Source organism: Mytilus californianus, unplaced genomic scaffold (assembly GCF_021869535.1).
Source record: "Mytilus californianus isolate M0D057914Y unplaced genomic scaffold, xbMytCali1.0.p SCAF_13, whole genome shotgun sequence".
Taxonomy (NCBI): Eukaryota; Metazoa; Mollusca; class Bivalvia; order Mytilida; family Mytilidae; genus Mytilus; species Mytilus californianus.
In genome coordinates, this window is record NW_026262615.1 from 25,251,290 (window position 1) to 25,274,493 (window position 23,204).

The 23,204-nt window shown below is 32.8% G+C and overlaps 2 protein-coding genes across 9 annotated transcripts in view; both read right to left on the reverse strand.

Moving 5' to 3' along the window:
* The window catches only part of LOC127723409 (glucose dehydrogenase [FAD, quinone]-like), a 483,936-nt gene that overhangs the window by 389,082 nt on the left and 71,650 nt on the right, over positions 1-23,204 (reverse strand). For 2 of the 5 annotated variants that reach the window (XM_052230029.1, XM_052230035.1), the window contains exon 1: positions 11,774-11,817. The exons of 2 other annotated variants lie outside the window; for them this stretch is intronic. The gene's annotated coding sequence lies outside the window, so the exon portion shown is untranslated. Of the gene's footprint in view, positions 1-11,773; positions 11,818-17,859; positions 17,890-23,204 lie in introns of those variants that run through there. One more of the 5 variants, XM_052230034.1, reaches the window with a different exon arrangement.
* Positions 1-23,204, reverse strand: part of LOC127723407 (glucose dehydrogenase [FAD, quinone]-like) — a 108,326-nt gene that overhangs the window by 19,802 nt on the left and 65,320 nt on the right. The window lies entirely within an intron of this gene.

The window sequence follows — 23,204 nt, forward strand, 5'->3', positions numbered from 1 at the left end:
CGTGCACGCGATTTATTGTCTGCATTCCTTATGTGTCTATGTACGTGTTACATATTACCGTGGTTCATCCGAAGTTTGATTTTTGTCCTTGTGACTTGAAATGCTGTATAATTCAGACGGTGCTCTTTCAAAAGTGTATATACACCCAGTTATCGTACTTACGTGAACCCGATAGTGCCGGTATTTTCATTGTTTCCATCTTTTTGAAGAAGGGTAAAACTTCCTTGTAGCTCCAACCCTTACATCCTTGTTTTGCCCACTCATCGTAATCATGGCGACTACCTCTGATCACATCCATACTATTCATACTCCCGCATCCTCCTAACATCTTACCACTAGCCAAATATATTTGCTGTCAAATTTGATATATATATAAAGAGTGTACCATTGAAGTTAGTTTAATGAGCATGAAACGTTAAGATATGTAATAAAACAAAAAAATGTATGGGTCAACCAATTCGTTTTTTTGGCCGTAAAACTTATCAAGCGTCTATTTCAGTTGTTCTTCTTTATAAGTTAGAGGAAAAACAAGTCTGCCGATGTTCGAAAATCATTTGAGCAAATACAAATCAAAGTTTAAAGCTTAACCTGAGGGAATTGCATGCACTACCAACCGAGCTAGACCGGATGCTTATCCTACTAAAAGAGTTTTTTTTATGTTAGGATCACATCTGTGTTGATGAAGTATGTATAATGTGCACATTCACGAGCTCAACTTTCAATTGACATATTATTAACCCTATACGATGGCACGGAGGGTATTTTACTACTAGGAAAAGGGGAATTGAGGTGACAGTCAGAAAGCTGAAATCGTCACGTTTGTCATAGATCCTGATGTGGAGTCGTCCGGCTGTGACAAAACAAGAAAACATTAAAAATCGTTACTAGTGCCGAAAGTATACTTTATTTCGAGGGCACTGTGATATTATAGATGCAATCACTCGCTGAAATGATGGATGTTAAAAAGCAGAACATCATCAATAGTCCAGGAAATATCAGAAAAACCCTGCACAATGTGGTAAAAGCATGAAACTTGGTATATAAGCTCCTAATACCATTCTAAGCAAAATAAGATATGGAGCCAACCTGAAAAAAATCAACTTCCGGTTTTTTCCAAGATGGCGGACAAAATTGAAAAAAATCTAAGCTAAATATCAAAGAAACCGTACACAAGGTGGTAAAACAATGAAACTGTATATATTATCTCTTTAGACCCTTCTAAACAAATAAAGATATGACACCAATATGAAAAAATATCAACTTCCGGTTTTTTCCAAGATGGCGGCTGAAATAACAAAACATAATAAAACAAGTCAGTAGGACGTTGCAATATTTGCAAAAAAAATATATCAGATGAGTAAAATTGAAAGTAATATATATACAGTAGCTGTTATATGCAATAACACGTTCATTCATCTTGTTTGTGTCGATAAACCCTATACTCTGCAGTCCATCATGCACAATCTCCATCATACTTGCCTAAAGCTGTATTCGGAAGGGCGGATTTGAAACCCTTGTATTGTCCTCGACAACCTTTCTTGCATCCACAGTGAACAAGTACCTGTAGTGAAGAGGTTTTCTCTGTCAATATTGTCAAGAACGGGTTCTTACATGCCGTTGTCTTGCTTCTTCCAACCATACAAGTCGGAGGATAGAAGAACAGGCTGTAAAAGCAAACACTGTATCCAAATCAATCCAGCTTGGTACACAGAACGTTTGGCATGTTGGTAAAGTGCCTCTCGTTCTGGTGGTACAGACTCGTTTGATCTACCTTTATGTGCAAAGAGTACTTTTCTAGCTTCATTTACACTGTTGGATTCACTTGTCCGATGGTACAAAAGAACAACATATCGCTCCAGCAATGGTAGAATTAAATCACGGCATATTGTACTAGGTTGGTCTGTCATCTGTCTAAAAGCAGCTGATATCTCAGGGAAAGTATTCCATGTATCACATGCTGTTTTCTTTCCTCGTCCTGCAAATGAAGGTACAGTGTCACAACCTGTAAAGGCGTGGAATATTGGTAAAGCAGGGATTCAAGAGGACCCAAAGATTGTGCAATATTATGAATAGGAATGTAACGGAAATATTTCCCGGTTGCAAATGCTATCCATATCTCATCAGCTTCTGTGTCCTTATATACAGATATAGCGATCACAATTACGTCTGTATCCAAAGTTTTAATGCTGATCTTTTTAAAACCATCCCTGACTGCATCTGCAACGTGAATCATAACTATCATATCTTCTTCTTCGTGTTTGCACGGTTGCAGTTTTGACTTGCCTATGTGTGCCTGATTTGAAATCACATTCTCTCCAACTGTACAGATAACGTTCTTTTCAGTATTTGCTACATCTGCAAACTTTTCCGATAGAAACTGAAACAGCTCCCTTTTATTCTCATCAACCCGCAGAAAGTCATGCCAATTCTAAAGGATATTTGTTTGAGCTTGAACTCGCCTTCGAATTCCCTTCCCTCTATTTTCTCTGGTTGCACTTTTGAGGCTGTTTTCTACATAATTGTCCCATACTATATCAAAGCGTCCAACGTCGCTATTTCGGTTTATGTAGGGAACAAACACTTTTACCGCATAAAAGAAATAGCATTGGTCCAACCTGACGTTTCTAGCCTATCACCAATAGTTTTTTTTAAAATAGCCATCTCGATATGAAGACCTCCAAACCGCCGTTACCAGAATAATCCGCCATCATGAGTCAAAATGGGACCATACGTCAATGTGATAAGTCAGATCTATCAAGAAAATGTCTTGAGCCGTTAATATCTAAAACAATAGTTAACCCTCAATTGACGGTGCAACAGTAGTCAATGTAATCAAGCCTGGTGCAGCATATCATTTCATGATTATGCAGTAAAAGTATTCTTCACTACATAGTAAACCGAAATAGCGATGTTGGACGCGTTGATGTAGTATGGGACACATATGTAGAAAACAGCCTCAAAAGTGCAACCAGAGAAAAAAGAGGGAAGGGAATTCGAAGGCGAGTTCAAGCTCAAACAAATATCCCTAAGAACTGGCATGGCTTTCTACGGGTTGATGAGAATAAAAGGGAGCTGTTTCAGTTTCTATCGAAAAAGGTTGGCAGAAGCAGCAAATACTGAAAAGAAAGTTATCTGTACAGTTAGAGAGAATGTGATTTCAAACCAGGCACACATAGACAAGTCAAAACTAAAACCGTGCAAACACGAAAAAACTGTTACGAGAGTTATGCTTCACGTTGCAGATGCATTTAGGGATGGTTTTTAAAAAGATCAGCATTTAAACTGTGGATACAGACGTAATTGTGATAGCTATATCTGTATTTTAGGACACAGAAGCTGATGAGATATGGATAACATTTGCAACCGGGAAACATTTCCGTTACATTCCTATTCACGATATTGCACAATCTTTGGGTTCTCTTCAATATAGGCTTTTACCAATATTCCACGCCTTAACATGTTGCGACATTGTATCTTCATTTGCAGGACGAGGAAAGAAACAGTATGGGATACATGGAATACTTTCCCCGCGATATCAGCTGCTTTTAGACAGATGGCAGACCAACCAAGGACAATATGCCGTGATTCAACTCTACCATTGCTGGAGCGATATGTTGTTCTTTTGTACCATCGGATAAGTGAATCAAACAGTGTAAATGAAGCTAGAAAAGTACTCTTTGTACATAAAGGTAGATCAATCGAGTCTGTACCACCAAAACGAGAGGCACTTTTCCAACATGCCAAACGTTCCGTGTTCCAAGCTGGATTGCTTTGGATACAGTGTTTGCTTTTACAGCCTGTTCTTCCATCCCCCGACTTGTATGGTTGGAAAAAGCAAGACAACGGCATGTAAGAACCCGTTCTTGACAATATTGGCAGAGGCAACCTCTTCACTACAGGAGCTAGTTCACTGTGGATGCATAAAAAGGTTGTCGAGGACAATGCAAGGGTTTCAAATCCGCACTTCCGAATACAGCTTTAGGCAAGTGTGATGGAGATTGTGCCTGATGGACTGCAGCGAGTATAGGGTTTACCGACACAAACAAGATGAATGAACGTGTTGTTGCATATGACAGCTACTGTATAATATATTACTTTCAATTGTACTCATCTGATATAATTTTTTGGTATATATTGCAACTTCCTTTTGACTTGTTTTAACATTTTTGTTATTTCGGCCGCCATCTTGGAAAAAAACGGAAGTTGATAGTTTTTTATATTGGTTTCATATCTTCATTTGTTTAGAAGGGTCTAAAGAGATAATATACAAAGTTTCATTTTTTTACCACCTTGTGTACGGTTTCTTTGATATTTAGTTTAGAATATTTGGAATTTTGTCCGCCATCTTGGAAAAAAACCGGAAGTTGATTTTTTTCAGGTTGGCTCCATATCTTATTTTGCTAAGAATGGTGCTAGGAGCTTATATACCAAGTTTGATGCTTTTACCACATTTTGCAGAATTCTGATGAAAAATTGGATTTAGCTGCTTGACTACAATATACATAAAGGTTGATGAAAAGAACTTAACAAGATACCTCTACTTTTTTCTTTGAGAAGGCTTGGTATGAATTGTGCGTCATATGAGTATAAAAATAAGTCTGAAGGATTGCACAATTAGTATCCATTACAACCTGTACAATACAAACTTAAATATATATTCACGAAATACAACAGATATGTTGTTTATTAGAAAGGCCAGCATTTTGATGATATCATCTTCTGTGAATTTGTTGTTGAATGTGGCTTGGATCTTAACAAAGGAAGATTTTGCACTCCCTTAATTACCAAGCATTGGTTTCTACGAGTCCAATTTTTTTTCTAAATATCCAGACTGTTTAAAGATCATTCTATTTTGAATCGGGAATTGTGATGTAGAGCGTAGAAAAATCAATAGTTTCAATATAGGTAATATATTGCAAGTCAGACTGGATCGATTATCATTAACCATTATATAGTAGATCTTTAGATATATAAAACATCCACACCTGATTGACACAATGAGAATTATACCAATCCTCTCCTTATTTTTGCGGCAATATTTTAATGTTAAAATAATGTAAATTAGAGCTTTCAAACGATGTTAAGTCGAACATTCTGACGAACAAGCTATGTATCGTTCACTGCAAGGATCCATGTAGCGTTTAGTAATTCAGTGGGAAGAAGGAATGTTTTCATTGTCCTTTGGATTTAAATACCAAAAAAAAACTCATCAAAGACGTTAGATGTGCGTTTCGTCTACAAAAGACTCATCAGTGACGCTCATATCAAAAAAAAATAAAAAATCAAATAAAACACGAAGCGAAAGAGCATTAAGGGTCAAAATGCCGAAGGTTTTGCCTAATACAGCTTAGTCAATGACAAAAGGACGAATTAGTGATTTACTTAAATCTCGTTTTTCATAAATGATGTTGGCGTAAAGGTGGGATTAATTGAATGGCTGTAAATTGCACGTTCATTTTACGAAATCCTACTAATGATTCTTGCATATACAATACTATGCCTGGAGGCTTTGTCTGTATGAACAATAACATACAACCTCGTGCATCATAAAAGCATAAAAAACCCGTGTGCTCATGATTGATATTACTTTTTGAATTCGATTCTGAATGCATAATCAAACAAACCAGATCCTTAAGATAAAATGTTCAGTTAAGGATCAAATAGCTCGAGCTCAAAACTTCGACTAGATCCATCTGTTATCTGAAATTATTCTTCTAGTTTATAGGCTGGGGAATTTAAAATTTTTGACATTTTGCTAACAACTCTCTAAGCTGTTTATTGTTACAATGCAAAGGACCCGGCAAAGGTAGTGTGATCAATAGTTAAAAGTTAATATAAATTTAATATAAACATATCGTAATTACCTTGTTCTCCATAGCAAAAGATGAATATTTCTGTGGAACGCTATGAAAATTCCAGTCTTGCTTAGTCCTTAATAGATTTCCCGATGCCCCTGGTATAACAGTGGCTTCGTTTTCCAAATCAGATCCACCAGCTTCTAAAAGCAAGACAGATGTTTTGTCCTCTGTCAGACGTGCAGCAAGCAGAGACCCTGCAGAACCACCGCCAACTTCAATCAAAAAGAAATTCATTGTCATGCGTCATGTGCATACTACCGGGAACCATGGCTATAGCGTTTCGATTGACAACTGCAAAGGTAACTTGCAAGTAGTTGGGACTGTTAAATTCGTCGATTTAAATTATTGCTTTTTATCCTTTATACTACAGAAATACCCATATTACTAATGCGTATATAGTTGTCACTGAACAGAAAATAATTTCAACTACGCAACATCTTGTTAATTTTACAATTTCCGATTTTTTTTGGAAAATAGTCTTTTGCAGAATATTTGAATCCACATTATGATGTTGTTTGAACACAAACAGGCCAATAAAAGAGCACAAACTAACTCATTCTGAATATTGTTGCGATTTGGGGAATCTTAGATCGAACTCCGATATTGACATAACTAGTTTGAAAATACTTTCCTTAAACGTTTGCAGTATAAAAAGACGAATACTATATCCTGAATTTATTGAACTTATAAATTTATATGATGGTATTTGCTTACAAGAGACATAAAAACCGTTGATTGCGATGAAATTTTCATTCTAGCTTATATTCAAGAGATGAAAATTATACGGATATTAAATAACAGAAGATACGGAGGTTTAATCAAAGGCTTTTAAAAAAACTTAACGGGAACACATCAAAACTATGAAAAGTAATAACAAATAGGTTTAAATTCTCTTCTGCTTTCAATTATCTAGATGTTGATGACTTTGTTGGCAATGTATACATTTCGCCAGAAAATACTCATTAAAGATCAGCCGATGCGTTCCGTGGAATTGAAAACAAACTATTAATTTGTTCGAGCGATTGATAATATATATGCTTCGCAGGGGACTTTAACATGTTTATTAGCCGAATGGCAACCAGTCCGGGTTTTATACAAATAGATCTGAATTATATTATCGATGAGATCAATGATTAACAGCAAGATGATGAAGGCAAACTAGTAAGTCATAATATTCCTAAATTTGAGGTAATAAGGATAGAAATAAAAACAACTTTGGTTTTAACCTATTTGCTATATTACTTTAGAAAAATTTGTTGTGTTCCCGTAAAGTTTATGATACTATACACAACTGTCATACACGTGGAAGTTTGAGCTAGCTATAAAATAAGGTTAAACCCACTATTTTCTTCGGAAATTGCCTGTACCAAGTCAGGAATATGGTAGTTGTTTGTAACTTGTTTCGCTGATTGGTAGCGTTTGATTTTGTCAGTTTTTATGGACTTCCTCTTTTTTAATTTGCCTTTTAGTTCAGTATTTGTGCTATACTTTTTTGGCAACTTGCAACTTGATATAAACATATTCAATTATCTGTTTATTATGAATGGTCGAATGGGTAAAAATTATATCACGGCAAATTAACAAGTAAAAATGAATGTGTGGTGGATTATTTCAAAGGAACACCCGTATTTCAAAAAAAGATTACTATTTCCGATGTCCTCGACACTGTCCATTAGAAATATCAATGATTTGAAATACATGTAGCATTTGACAACAGATCTGGAAGTGAAGAAAAATGTTAATCAAATGGATCGGTGAAAGAAAGGATGCATTTGAAGCTAAAGTAGATGCTGTAAAACTATCTGCATTAGAAGAATCATTAACTTGTCCTTCTAAACAATAAAAGACAAAATATTATTAACATTAACATTAATATTGTTAACGAAATAGGCGATTTGCGTAAGGAAGCTTCTACTTTCACAGTTGGTATAACCCCCCCCCCCCCCCCCCCCCCCCCCCACACACACACTCACACACGAAAGATGATAAATCCTTCAACGAAAAATTATAAACCTAGGTATGACTTGAATAGCAAAAAAAGAAAATGAGTTTTCAACAACAACAACAAACTTTCGAAGAAAACTTAAAAAGTTTGAATAACTTTAGAATTTATATGAGAAAAAGCATCAAAGATATGAAAACTAAAAGTTCTGAAGAATATCAAAATATCATGAATATTTTCAGTCGAGACTAAAAAAAGAAATCGCCCCAAATTCCAATCGAAATAGTGTGTGATTTCCTTAAAAACCTCAAATTTAATGACAGCGAAGACATACACGACCCTAGGAATCTAGCAAACGATACTACTGCTGAAACGAGATAGTGAATTCAGTTATAACAGCAGACGAAATAAAAGAAATTCATCTTGAAGTTATAGAATAATAAATCAAGCGGTGATGACAAAATCTTCAACGAATACCTCAAATTTATATCAGACCCATTTATTCACATTATCGTACTTCTATCAAATTTTATATTTGAGTCCGGGCACATACCAAATTCGTCGCTAACAGGAAACATACATCCGATTTTTAAAAATAAGGGAATCAACAAGATCCAAAAATTATAGACATTACTTTATTGAGCTGTTTTTTGACAAATTGTTCACTTCTGTAATATATGAAAGATTAACTAAATTCACCGATGAGCTTTTTATTTATCATAATCAGAGTTGATTTCAGATTGACCACTCGACTTTTGGTTATGTATTAATCCTTTACTTAATTTTAAACATAATGTCAAATCGAAAGAAAAGGCTTTACAGTGCATTCGTTGATTTGCAACGGCCTTTGATACCATCTGGATAAATTGACTGCGATATAAACAAAAATCTCAACCACATAAATGGCAAAATGTATAAAGTAATAAGAAATATGTATGGTAACATCCAATCAAGAGTTATCTATAATAACGAAAAATCGGAATTCTTTCTATGCACCATCGGAGTTACCCAAGGAGAATATATATCTCCATTGTTATTTTCTTTATACATAATCAAAGATATGATAGACGTCTTATCCAGTAACAGGTTTCTTGCTGGCCATTTTCGCATTTTACGAAAAAAATCTAATTGTGCCGAAACAAATTATTATTGGATAAAGTTTTATGCAAAAGAATTATAGTTGTCCAATATCATCCATCTTTCTTTTGTTTGTTTTTTCGGGCCTCTCTGACTTTGTCATTATCACGTCACACGTGTCGAATTAACAGAAATTCAATAATCAACTGATTGGAAAAAGGTACAAGCTATCAACAATAAACTTATCATTAAAAGATGTTGATTGTAATGTTTTATAAAATTGTGTAGACAAATGGCTTCAAATGTCACTTAAACCTACAACTTTTATAAAAACAAATTCCTTTGAAATTGGCACTTCGCAATCATACGTTACTCTTTTTTCGACCTCCGGAATAGATTACCATAGTTGTATTTGACAAAGCCTTTCGATATTTCGTATTCTCAATGATCTTCAACTTTATTTGCCGTTTTACCTTTTATGATTCGAGTCACTGATGAGTCTTTTGTTGACGAAACGCTCGTCTGACGGACAGAAGTTATAGCTTCGTATCTTTGATGAGGTTTTTTTTACCACACATCTCAATATATTTATGTTCACATACCTATAATATAATCGTAGTACCGTCGTAATGATCTGTTAAACACGCCAGGTGGGTCTTTCGGTCCGGGCGGCAACACATTTTGCAGGACATTTATTATTGTAACACTGTTCAGAAGCGAATGCCCAAGGAACATAATGAAATTTCACCCTGAAAATAAACACGAATTATTCATGTTTTTACACATTTAAAAAAATCAGCTTTTGCATTTTACAAAATAATGATTCATTTGTGCATCATTTCATTCATTCTTTTTCGTCCTTTAATGAAGGCTATATTCTGAATCAAATATTTAGTCCTCTTTGACTGTGACTAACCAGTACTTACATTACATTACATTACAGGCAGTTATATGAAAATTGTTTACTTTTATCTATTTGTGTGTACCATTTTGAACATTGGCCATTCCGTCGTGCATTGAAGAAGACCAACAGAAAAAGAGTTCGAAAAATGGAATTACCATTACATCTTATTAATTATCCGCTGTTAATCACCTAAGTTCTGAACTAACATTCAGTCATTCATTAATAGTCCATTATAATGCTATCTATTATAATGAAGTTGCTTGCTTTTCATGGCAGTTAAGCACTAGCTACAGTTCGTTAGTAAAGAGATGTTGATTTAAACTGTAATTTTTATCCATTCATACTTTAATATACTGGAACATACACATAAGTAAATCATGCAAAGTATTTCACGCAGATATTTCAAATACAGTGATGTAAGTTAGATCGGGTGCCTAAATTGATCTTGATTGTAAATGATTGCAAATGATGGGTCTTGATTGAAATTAGCAAAGCAAAGAGGAAGGTACGATTTGAGACCAAATAAGTATGTTATAAAATTTCAGAATTTTAGAATTAATTGATTTATCTTTTTACTTGTATAACACATTATACATTATAGTTTTGGTTTAAAACATTCCCTTTTCTGTAAAGGACAGTTTATTCAATAACATTGAGCAAAGCCTGCCCTTTTGACCTGTGTACGCTAAGAAATAATAGAACAAAACAGATATATCCAAAGTTTGTGTGTTTTATGTTTATCTATTCGATAGCCAAGAATTGTTTTAGGTGACGCCTATGCTCTATGTGGATTAAGCTTAAATGTTTAATAAAATAATAAAAACCTGATAATTTCTCCTATGACCTCACTTTAATGACGTCACAATCAAATTTGTAAGCAAGGTTGACCTAATTTTTAATGATAAAATGTTTATGATTTATCTTTACCAAAACAATTTTAAATAATAAGATATTATTTCTGAATTTTCAATGACTTCATATTCTACAAAAATGCCTGATTATACCTAGATTGTAAATTGGATTTAATGTCGGAGAAATATCTCAATATAACAAAACCTCTGAACAGAAATTAATATTTTGTTGGAAATTAAGAGTAGAGAATTGGTTTCAAACTAAACTTCATTTGCTGTTGGTGATTTGATTATAATTAATTTTCTGTAAACTTAAGACCATTTAAATCTATATACATTTTTTATTCCAAAAATGAACATTCCCGATGTATAATCCTTTACATCATGTCGTCACAATATAACAAAATATGATAAAGGAAACAAATTACAATAAAGGAAAAACTAAATGGATATTGATTAAATTAGTTTTTACACTTTGACGAGATTGTAATAGTATGTATCGTTTGATTCAAATAATGAATTTAAAATTTCCAGTTTTGGTTTTGAATAGTTATCATTCAGCTTGACAATCCGCCGTACGATATGTCAGCGATATATCTCTCGTGTTAATCAACCAAATTATGATTTCATCCAAACCAGTTCTGAGGAGATTATGTAAACATTACCACTCAAAAACATATGTATCAATATCTAACGTGTAAGTTACCGCTACCACACATAGATCTTGATGGCACTCACAAATCTAATCTAAATTGGAAATTTTTCTTATGAATAAAAAATGCTAAAAGTATACTTTATGAATTAATATTTTATTCTTCTGATCATCCTGAGGAATTAATTATAGAACGTCTTTTTAGTTTGATTAATGTTTTTGTTATAATAAATCCATACATGATTTCCTATTTAATCTCAATATATTACATTTATTTATGATCCTTAATAGGTCACAAAAAAGAGAAGAAAAGACAAAAAGTCAACAGCAACAATAACTATTTCATTCTTAAGCATTATTCGTGCAAGCTATCTAGATATAACATTTACCTATATGTCATAAAAAATATCTGACACGGAAAATAAATGTATAAACTGTAAAAGACATTGATCAATAAATGATCAAATGAAATAAGAAAGCAAATCCTACCGTAATTTCCTAAACAGATATTGTCCCTGCAGTGAAACCTCAGGGAAAATGTTAAGTATTTGTAGTGTTTAAAACAATTAGAATTACTTGCATGAATTTTTAACATGTGATAAACAGTTATACGTTTTTTCCGTCTTAAATAAATCGTTATGGATAGTGATGCATCGGAAAACATATATATGCACTTATACCACATCTTCTTATTTATATATATTATAGATAACTAGTATATGATTATTTTATGTTTGTTTGTAAGGTGCACGAAACAGCATACCTGTGTAAATATAACCAAATTGATAAATTTCTATTATCCATCATATTGTTTTTCTTAAAAATTAAATTGTTAAACGAATGTTATTTAAAATGACACATACAAAGTTATGTAGGTATCGAATTTACGTGCATGAAGAGATGTCTGTCATATTTGTTTTTTCGTAAATTGTTTTGTTATAAATTAGGCCATTAGTTTTTTCAATTGAATTGTTTCATATTTTTCATGTCGGGGCCTTTTATAGCCGACTATACTATGGGGGTTTCTCATTGTTGAAAGCCGTACGTTGCCTATAATTGCTTACATCCACTTCATTCATACTTTGGTGGATACTTGTCTCATTGGCAATCATACCACATCTCCTTATTTTTATATAGTTTTAGAAATTTAACCCAATATTTTCATTCGGGATAGACCATGGATTTTTTAACTTTGTAATATCATATCCCCAATTCTGTACTGCTGGATTTGCTAAGAATTACTCATATACTGAGTTCAAACCATGCAAACCATTTAAACATAGTACTACTAAGATAGTTTTGATCAAAAATATTTAACAGCAAACATACATGAGAAGTAGTGGAGATACAACACTATAAAAATATTTTTCTCTGACCTAACTAGATGAATAAGCCATTTTAATCTAATTGGAGTGTGGATTAAGAACAGTGTAGTTCTGACAAAAAAAGTGTAGAAATCTCGTATTATAGTTGTATAGGAAGATAGACGATTACACTTTGACCTCAAATATATAGATATCTCCATTTTTTTTTATCAAAAATAACCCTTTATAGCTTGCTGTTAAGTGTGAGCCAAGGCTCCGTGTTGAAGACCGTACTTTAACCTATAATTGTTAACTTTTTATACATTGTGACTTGGATGGAGAGTTATCTCATTGGCACTCATACCACATCGTCTTATTTATATAAAACACTATACGCTTTACACGACGTTATGTAAAATTAGACATTCATTTTTGAAGGTTGTGTATACGCTTCAGGCGTATATTTTGTATTGCAAAATGTGTGCTTGTAATAGTCACTTGCACTCTAAAACACCCCCTTATTACGATCGGACATGGTTTCGTATTTTCCACAAACAGCCAATAAGACTTCCCCATTTAGATAAGTTCTTACTTCCGGATAGGAAAAGACCACGTAACCACATGTTTATGGAATCCGTTAAGGTGTTTTTGTCGTTGTTTTATTTTGCATCCAAAATAAAAATCAGAAGTTTCATACCAAGCATCTAGTTGTATTTGCAAATAAGTATTTTAAATACGAATCAAATATGATGCACATGAATGCAGCTCAGTTATAATCTTATTAAGGAAATGGTATATTTCAACAAAAAAAAAAACTTCAGTTGCAAATTTGGTTATTTTTAATTTTGGCAAATTAAATTATATTCTCCAACGCATTCATATAGATCGATCCTGACACTGTTTGAACGCTGTGTTATCGAAATCACAAGAAGCATCGTTCTTTTAGCTAAACGTTTCCATAGGCATCAACTCGTTAAACTGTTTGTTCTTTTCTTTTTAGTAACGGATACATTTGAACCGAAATTACCACCGACAGAGTCGATGCAATTAATTTAGCAAGATAACGATAACGAACTCCGATTAAAAAACAGATCCTTTGTTTAAGCATTTTTCCAAAGATCTGGTAACACTCGGTTTTACTTTCTGTTCTCGTAATAATTACATCAGCCAACGAAAGTTCAGCCTTAAAATTTGTAAAGGTGTGTACTTATCCGACAAAACAAGAGTACTTGAACGGTCTTTAAAACAGAAAGTAGAACTGATCGTTTTCAGATCCTTGTGTGTAAAGCTTAGACACAGAGGATCTGTATTGTAATCAGATTGACGAGAACGCAAATTTTCAAACCTAAAATGAGGGTTTTATGTACATGCGAATTATTTGCAATTGCTTTTTAAAAATATATTCAAATGAAATAAACACCCCTTTAGATCAAACTTTGTTAAGAGACATTGTTATACTTTACTATAGTAATCACTAATAGAATAATCAACAAAGAGTTACCTCATTGTCCCTCGGGAGACTACTTATTCGCAAAATTACCGAATCTTAATGTGCACGCAGTAAAATGACCGCCACTTTTACGCCTAAGCAAAATATATGTTTGGGAATGCACACGTAGAAAATATTACCCCTTTAAATATTGCTCGGATTTGCACGTCGAAGAAGAAATAAATAGTTGTCGTTTGGTGAAAATGACGTAGGGCCATAAGGTTTGGTTGCAGTTCTGATATTGACATGGCAAATATTCTACAGCAAAAAAAAAACTGTAAAACACAAAACATGTATAACTTCAAATTAAGTTTAGTAAAATCATACAATTAAAATTTACTATCAAAATTATCAAATCTTGAAAAGATTATTTTCCTTCCGTCCTGTGAACTTCTAAAAATAACCTTTTTCTCGATTTAATTATTTCGGGTCTTATCATTTGATGAATTTTTATTGTCTCTTACGAGATGAATGTTTACTTTCAATAGAATAAGAAAGGGAGAACAAGTTGAGCCAAAAACATAAGCTGTTGATTGTGTAATACAAAATGATTGTAATAACAAAAATACCAAACTCCAAGTTGAGTTCATAAAAGGGAAGTCCATATAAATTCACTTAACTAAAAGCTCGACTATATCAACCAACGACTGACTGAAAAGCTCGACTATATCAACCAACGACTGACTGAAAAGCTCGACTATATCAACCAACGATTGACTGAAAAGCTCGACTATATCAACCAACGACTGACTGAAAAGCTCGACTATATCAACCAACGACTGACTGAAAAGGAAACTGTCATATTCTTATTTTGGTACCTGTATTTTCATGTGCACATATTTGTGTCCTTTCGGAACATATGAGTTAGCCAAAAGATTTCAAAAGGGTTATTTTTGCTATTTGTACTGTGTATGTTTGTTTTCCGGAAAGCTGTGTGTCTTCTGTGTTAATGTAAACTATGATCAACTGTTTTTTTTATATCTCCTTCCTTTTGTTATCTCGTTTTCAAAATACATTGAAACAACGAAAATGGGTAAAATTAACATGTATGCATAATAGCAACAGATAGTATCCTATGCCTATGCTGCTAGCTTCTAATCAGGTTATACGACGGGCGGCGCATGTGAATAAGGTTTTGTGAACCCTTCTAGAGCACATAAAATCATCATATTTGTATTTAGAATTCTGTCAAAATAATTATTCTTTTTTTGTGTAATGTTTTGTGGATTGTTGGTTTTCTTTTCATCCTTTTTTTTTCTTCAGCCTGTCACTTTTTATTTTGTGCCCTCTGTTACTTTAAATATATTCAATTATCAAATAGTCACATATTATTTTATACATGTGTACCATACTAGCAAAAAGATATAACCAAATATTAAAATGATCAACGTTCTTGTCAAATATTTTAACCTTGTGTTATTCCTGTAAACATGTCACAGTATAACAAAAACTTCATAAATGATATTAGGTTTATAAATTTGTACACCATACGCGTGTTTCGTCTACAAAAGATTCATCATATAATGATCATATTTATTACATGGTAGCAACTTCTTACGCAATGCACCTTCGACTTTATGATTTTATATAGGACAACATATTATTTATAGATTCATAAATACTAAAATATGAAAATATAAATGCATTTTGTCATTTAAATTAATGCATGTTAAAACGACATGGTTTCGCTAACTTAGATTTTTAGAATTCCAGACAAAATCGTCTGATCTGTAATTTAACCAATTGTGACATTTTAATTGATATGAACGATGTGTTCATAGCAGGAGAAGCTTAGTTTACACTTTTTGTAAATTACCACGGACGGTTTAGGGAGTCTACTAAGTTACGACGGGATATGTGAGAATTCAATTGATAACCTACATGAGGTCTGGAGCTGGCATGTCAATAACTGCTAGTAGTCTTTGTTAATTTATGTATCATTGTCATTTTGCTTAGTTTCTTCTGTTTCCTGTTCTACATCGGACTCGGACTTCCTTTAAACTGAATTTAACTGTGCGTATTGCTGTGTGTTTGTTTATTCTAGATTAGCTAGAGGAATAAGGGGAGGGTTGAGATCTCACAATACATGTTTAACCCCGCTGCATTTCTGCGCCTGTCCCAAGTCAGGAGCCTCTGGCCTTTGTTAGTCTTGTATGTTTTTTTTAATTTTAGTTCATTTATATGTTTCGGAGTTTAGTGTGACGTCAATTTTCACTGAACTAGTACACAATTTTGTTTAGGGGTCAGCTGAAGCCAGCCTCCGGGTGCGGGATTTTGTCGTTGTGTTGAAGACCCATTGGTGGCCTTGGGCTGTTTTCTGTTCTTTTGTCGGGTTGTTGTCCCTTTGACACATTCCATATTTCCATTCTCAATTGTATAGTAATAAATTGGAACTTTACTGTGTGGAGTCCAAATTTGTTTTTTTTTTATTAATCATAGAAATTCAAATTTTCTGATCTTTAAATTAAATGTGTTCAATAGTCTTGTTGTTGCCGAGTGAACATATTCAGAAAAAAAACCGGATAGAGTTGTATAATATTAGTTCGTTGTCTTGTTTAGTCATGTTAATGGTCATGTGTACTTCCCACTGAATGAGGCATTATGGCTATGTTTTTTTCAAAGAATTAATCTATGGTTGCATCGTCTATCAGATAATGTTTTCCCATTGCATTTTAGCATACAGTTTGTAAATAACGTAAGCTTAGTGCCCCCGTCTAAAGTTTAGTAATTAAATTCTGGTTTTAGAAATCCCATACGACGTCTGCATATTGAAGAATTACCTGAACAAATAAGAATTTTTTTTCAATCGTAAACCTATCAAGAACATTTTTCATTTTCCTCATAATATTGTTTTCTTTTATTTTTGTTATAATCGTCGGTTATCATTATGCTATTAATAGTACTGTCATTAGACCGCATATCAAGAGAATATGTAAGCATCTCCCAGGAATCTGTTGCACTATTGGGAGGTATATAAAAAGTTCACTTATGCCTTTTATCTTTAAAATTAATCTGTAGCCATATTTCTTCCAAATTAGCACTTTCAAAGATCAGATCGACGACGAATATGGACATAATGTTTTTACATAAACGATTATCAGCCTTGTGTGGTCCTCTGCCAAGACGGATGGAGTTCTGATAATTTAAGAGTTAATTGATTTGTCTTATGTCTGGTTATTGGTCAACCAGGTTTCAGTAAACGTTCAAATGTCGAAGTCAGGGGCTAGGCTTTGTACATTTAAATGCAGAATTGTGTACAACAAAAAAAAACAATGACTGATCAATAAACGAACAAGGTCCACATTAATAACAACTAATCTTTGTACATTTAAGCATGCATGTTTCATCTCTGAAGGTTTTAGGCACATGTCTTGTTGAGTCAATCCATAGACCAACATTGGTAATGAAAATGCCTGCGAAACAATTTTACGAATGATAAATAACTTAATGTAGATAAAATCAATATATGTTAGACTGTGAGTATGCTTTGTGCCTGGTGAGTATAGGCCAACTCTCACACAGTATAATTCATGAGTTATGTTTCATCTGGTTGAAATTGGTCAAATTGAAAGCAGCCACATACCAAATTGATTCAACCATATCAATTCAGTTATTTGATAAAAATAGTATAAATAAAAAACATAAACATCTGCTGAGAACAAAAATTGAATAACTATATGTAATATGCATAAAGCAAAAACAAAGGATGCACATTGATGGACCAAATAGTTTGAAGAAATAAGTATTCACAAATATAGTTGTTGATGAATAATAATACTTACGTCTGGCGTAAATATAAAATTTTGATCCTGCTCTATGATGCGTTTATTTTCATCTACAAAATTTTGAATAGATTCAAAATACGACGTGTCATGTCATATCTTCTCCAAGTCATGATTGATAGTAAAACATACAAATATTATCAACAGTACGCGTGTCTATGATAAAAGATAGAAATCAACATTTCCTTAAAGGACTGCATACATGATTTGGTTCTATTGTATAGGTCTTCAATACCGTATGGAATTAAACAACATAGACAAAAGGGATTTTCGGAGTCATGCAAAACATGTGAGGTAAATTCCAAACGTTAACGTGATTCACGTGACAGATAACTGATCAAGGTAAGTATTCACGTGGTAATTAACAAGTCTGAGGGTAATTTTACAAATCCTTGGCAATAATGAGATATATGCATATTTAAAATAATAGAAGAAGAAAAAAAAAGGAAAAAGTGAAGAAAAAACAAGTAACACTTGTTGATATCATCACATATTAAGGTAGTAAATACGTTTAAAATTGTCAAAATTATTTTGAATTAAATGGCAATATACACGACAAATCAGATTATTGATTCCATTGAGGGATAATGATATGAATAAAGTAATGATTTGTATGACCCTGCTGACCATCATTATAGACGAATATGTGATTATCTTTATCTAATGATGCTTTCAAATAGGCATTTACTCATAATATTCATGGAAATATATACAATTGTATTAATATGAACAGTTACATGTTATCTATTAAGACATGCAGTCACCAGAGATTTGATTTTTTGTGTTTGTAAAATAAGGTATAACAAAAATACCGAACTCCAAGGCAAATTCAAAACGGGGAAGTCCATAAAATTGACAAAATCAAACGCTATCAAGACCTTGCTCTTGATCTTTCCGCTGCTGCTTCTGCGTATGTTATGATTTTTAGAGGTGTATACTCGCACCTATTAAGTTACTTGTTATAATCATGATTTGACGTAGTGGTCATTAAGCTTGACAATAATTTGTCTCGGATGTTCAGTGAACTGATTTGCTCTGGGTTTTTTTGTGAGTATCTTCCGGGTTGTGTGATCGACCAATTATGTGTGATCGATTTATATCTCCGAGAGCAAATTCGTTGTTAATTCATTTGAACATCCCCGTAACCAACTAAAACAACATATACATCAGAAGATCTTCTCTTGGAAGCACACATAAATAACAATATTATATCGTTATGAACAATATTAACATTAACCTACCACAAAAACAGCACAATAGAATAATGAACTATGCGTCACACGAATGTATCAACGCCACAAAAAGTAACGTCACAGGTAAATTTCTAAAAATACAATATGAAATTGGAATTAAGTTTGTATTGGTGTTATTTGATGTATTTTCTAACCATTACAAGAATATTAATATAGAATTGTGTTAGTAATGGTGGTATTATTAGTATTTTATAACCTTGTCGGTTTTTCTTCTAAATCAAACTCTGTAAGAACAAATAAAACATGTATATATATAGCTGCTTTAAACTAAAAATCACATAAATGAGCTAGGTAATTAATATCTTTACTTTTACATACATATAGAAAATAAAAATAGAATTAGAATCGCAAACGACAAAAAAGTGTGAAAGTGTGAAAAAGCATAGAAAGATTGTGTGTCAAATACATGTACTGACTAACTAAGTATGTTCTCAATGCTTGTTTGTATTTTATTGTCATTTTCTACATATTTGTGCAAATTTGGTAAATGTAGAATCTCAGAAAAATATGGTTCTATATCAGATTATGTTTAATTGTAGTAGTATTTATAAAACTTGTAAGACATAAAACAACATCCAACCAGAAATATAAATGGAACATCATAACTAAATACATGAATGTTGGATGTACAAATACCGAGACACGTCTAAAAGCAATGCGAATTTACACTCAGCAAAACAGTCATATTCGGGAATAGGTCATGTTCGGTACTTAGAAGATCAGACGAAGTAGATGGTAAACCACAATCTAAGACGTGGTAAAAATGTCGTTAGCTAGTTTAGACACAGACACATCGTATAGATCAACCAATTCGTGATGATGTCCATAAAATTTACGGAGTGTCATTTTTAATCTTTCCTCCTCATAACTCTGTTGGAGCAGTTTCTGCGTAAGGAGCACACTCCTGTATATGAAGTCCTTATAGTGTGAACATGCACGAGCATAACGTATCAACTGAGATATGTAAATACCATACGATGGGGCAGAGGGTATGTTACTGCTAAGAAATAGAAAATTGATCATTGGAAAGTTGAAATCGTCCCATTTGTCATAGATTGTAGTCTGAAGTCGTCCATCTGTGTCAATATTGAGGAAAATATCAAGTTATGAAGCAGTTCTTCTAGTGTCAGTAGTATCCTTAATTTCAAGTTCACTGGGATATATAAGATGTAAGTACTGGCTGAAATACGGGTTGTTCAGTGATAGGACATCATCAATATATCTGAAGGTAAAATTAAAGAATTTGGCAATGTGCTTTTTCTTTTTGTCTTTTAGAAGGTTTCGAATGCATTCTGCTCCATGCGAGTACACACTAGTAGAAAGATTTAAGTCTGAAACGGTCATTTTGGTCTGATCAAGTCTTAATCGCCTTGATTTACTGCTAGGGAAAAACGTTAAGACCTGTTTAGACTTTCAGAGTCTGTTCCGATATATCGTGTTCAGTCAGATCAGTCGGGTCAAGATAAACAAGACAGATTCTTCTAGCGTTCAAATAAGACTTGATTAGATCACGTTCAGATAAAATAAGACCAAAGGTAAAAATCTGTTTAGTTGCTGTAAGATCGTGTTCAGTCGTGTTAAGATTTTAAATATTTTAAATAAAACGAGCGACACTTTATCTGTGTTTATCAGGGGTTACTCCCCTTTATGAAGAAAATCGGCATAGCTTGGAGGATATTCTTTTGTGGTCTTTTAATGTAATACTGTATATCTATTTCATTAAATAACGTATGCAAACGTACAATTCATTTTTCGCGATAGAACTTTTAACATTTAATTGGTTATATAAGAAAAGATTAATTGTTGTAACCGGGAAATGTGTTAGTCATTAAAACTTTGCAGTCGTGCTTTCTGACATAAAGTAGTCCTGTATTTATTCATTCCGCCCGTAAAGATATAATGACAAGTAATATATCCCAAAGATGTTCTGAAATTTTCTTAAACATTTTTTTTGTTTCTAATGTATAATTATATTTCTGATCCATATAGAATTTGTCAAAAAAAATATATTCTAAGTATCTAATTTACTTTATATTTTTAAATATTATACCATAGATATAATAGCCATAGCTATGGCTATTATATCTATGATTATACAGATGACATTTGCTTGGTGAAAGTTATTTACATTTTAATTAACGGATTATCTAAGCAGTCAACCGAAACGGGTTGTCATAAACTATCTAAATAATTACCCGTGCAACGCTTATGATGTTTTATCCATGGACGTAAAATGAATAAAGTTCCATGTTTTATCTTATATAAGGATTTACCGGGTAAAATTATTACACTGACAAATAAAACATTATTTTTTTCAAAAAAAAATGCAACATGAATAAAGAATATTTTAAGAATTTAGTTGACAGTTTATATTTACCATTAGGTGCCTATAAAGACCGATGTCGATACCTCTCTTGATTTTTTTTTATCATCAAGTTTTTTTTTAGGAAGAACTAATACAAGAATAAATCATATAATAGAAAAATATCAAACAACATAAAAGTTAAGAAACGATTGATAAAATCTTGTGTACGGTTTATATTTCTGTTTCGTATCAGATTTTTTTTTATAACACCAGCATTACTTCTCATTTAAAAAACAGTGAGATGCTTACTTGCTTTTTCAGAATTGACCAAAAAGCTATAAAATAACGTAGCAAAATGACCGTACTTATAGATTAGAACTTTGTTTTTCCATTTTGAATTGTTTTACACTAGTTATTTTGGGGACCTTTAAAGCTTGCTGTTCGGTGTGAGCCAAAGCTCCGTGTTGAGGCCGTACTTTTAATCTATAATTGTTTTATACTTTGTGACTTCGATGGAGATGATTATTTGGCACACATACCACATCTTCTTATTTATAGTAACCGGGAGCAGTTTATAATATTTTCATTTCGATAAAAAAGAAATATGCAATTCAGTAAATCAAATCGATTTGTACCATATTGTTACATTCAAAAGTCTTTAACTGAAGTAAATGATTGATAGAAATACATTATTTGTATTGCATCGCTCCTAAAATAATGTCCAGTGTCAAATATTACACATCGATGATAACTTAGATGTTCAACTGATTCAACAGAAAATTAAACTTAGGACTAGGATCAAATGCAATTCATTACGTTACAATTGTATCCAATATTAATATTGCTAATAACATTCAGTCGAGGAATAGACACATGTGACATTGATATGCATTGGTTTGTTCTAGCCTGATACGGCGAGCGCGTGTCGACAAATAAAAAAGGTCATGTTAACAAGAGAACAATTGTTGTGAATCAGAGCCAAATTGACCTTTGTTCCAACTTTACTCATAAATAATGCGTGCTTGTGGACAAAAGGTCACAGACGAAAGGTCACAATTCAGTTTCTGAGACTATTATCTTTGAAAAAGAAAATACTTATTTTTAAAAAAATTTTTGTATTTATCTTGAACTATTGTATATATAAACCAACTCTGTAAACAAATGTATTAAATGAACAAATAATTGTTTAGTAAACAAACTATCAAAGTGGCTTGGTACCTAAACAGCTTTATGGTGCTAAGAAATATTATATCATTTGCATGATTAAAATTTAATAAATCTTCATTTACCAAGGCTAATAAACAATTTCATAAACTTTAAAAAGAATATATGTAATAAAATGTAATTTTTCAAGATATTTCTCTTAATACGTAAACAATTGTCACTTCCTGTCCTGCGAATTTTTGTCCTGTGACTTTTCAGTGTCCGCTTACTGTTAAGAATAGGACCTCTCTTACCCAGGAACTCCCTTACTAATGGAGAGAAAGCTGTCGGGACTACCAATCCTAAGTGTTAGAGAGAATAAAAAGTACACCAGTCATTCTCAATTTTATATGTTTTGCGTAAAACAAAACGGTTTTAAATGTTGAATTCAAGGATTGCTCGGATTTAAAAAATTAAATCTTTTTCGTTTGCTTTTCGTTGAACTCATCCTGAATATTATGTAATATTGTACGCTGAACATTCAACGATCATGGCCAAGCATGTGTTCTTCAAAATGCAATCTGTAGAAGAAAAAACACGGTTTTAAATCATGAACATTGGAAATCAAGAATCGTGTGTCGTGT